Source organism: Pinus tabuliformis, chromosome 8 (genome assembly GCF_031772625.1).
Source record: "Pinus tabuliformis cultivar Carrire ecotype Pingquan chromosome 8, CPIR1, whole genome shotgun sequence".
Lineage (NCBI taxonomy): Eukaryota > Viridiplantae > Streptophyta > Pinopsida > Pinales > Pinaceae > Pinus > Pinus tabuliformis.
The window spans coordinates 1808840153-1808841289 of NC_142294.1; positions in this window are offsets into that span (position 1 = coordinate 1808840153).

The window sequence follows — 1137 nt, forward strand, 5'->3', positions numbered from 1 at the left end:
CATGTTATTTTGTGCAACGGATAGATAAGATTGTGAAATACACAGACAATGAAGCAGTAAAAGAAAACATATAAGACAACACATATAAACACAACAATTTTAATAAGGAGTTCACCCAATACTCCTGAGTTAGGTCTCCTAGTCCAGCCTTCAGTGGTGGCCTCTCTATTATGTCTTCGTAGTAGAGTTTTTACAACAATGAGCTCAATTTGAGTCTCACACAACAGATACAAATTAGTAAGATTGCACTTGGATCCCCCAAGTCTCTTTCGAGTACACAAACTCTCCTCATTGACTCTCAATCTTTGTTGACTACAATAGTATGAGCCCAATCTGAGACTCAATACATGAGAGGTGTGCAGAGGAGTTCGCTTGAACCTCTCAAGCCTTCTCTGGAGTACACAGACTCTCTGACTCTCTCTATCTCTGTCTTAACTCTAGCTCAGCGCTGCCTTCGCTTCTCCAGGCCAGCTCCTGACTTGCTTCTTCTCTCTGCTTTCGACTTACTGCCTCTCTATCAGTTTGTGGCTTTAGAGCCAATCTGCTTCATGATTGTTCATTTCTGCTTCCCAGTTTTTCGATTCCCCTGCCTATGTCCATTTGAATCCCTCTATCCTGCGTAATCAGTCACTGTATAATGCCTCACAGGGAGGTGGCCACCTATTTCATAACGGATGAGTGTCAATTCTCTTGGACATATTTGAAACAGCCATTTTTTTCATTAACTCCAAGAATGCCCGCAAAACACGACCTTCTACCAACGCATCGTCCATATCGGACTTCAAATCCTATGTGATCTTGCTTTATAATCTTGTCAAATCTAGTCATCCATCGGAATGTGTCTCCGCTGTTGATCTAGGGGCCCCAGATCCTATAGTTGTCGTTCATATCGGGCGGCTGAGTAGCATGATGTTTACCCATCCGATGTGAGCGGTTCTCTCTCTCTTCTGCCGGGATGCATGGCAATCGTTGTATGGCATCGGAGGGAACTCGGTTGAAACCGCTTACTACTCGAAGCCCCTCCGATATTCTGTCGGTCTTGTGGAATCCCGCTCTTGACAGAATCGAAACAATATCCTTTGCATTTGTTAATTATTTCGGGTCCGGGTGCTTGTGGTCTCGCTTCTCTGAAAGGTT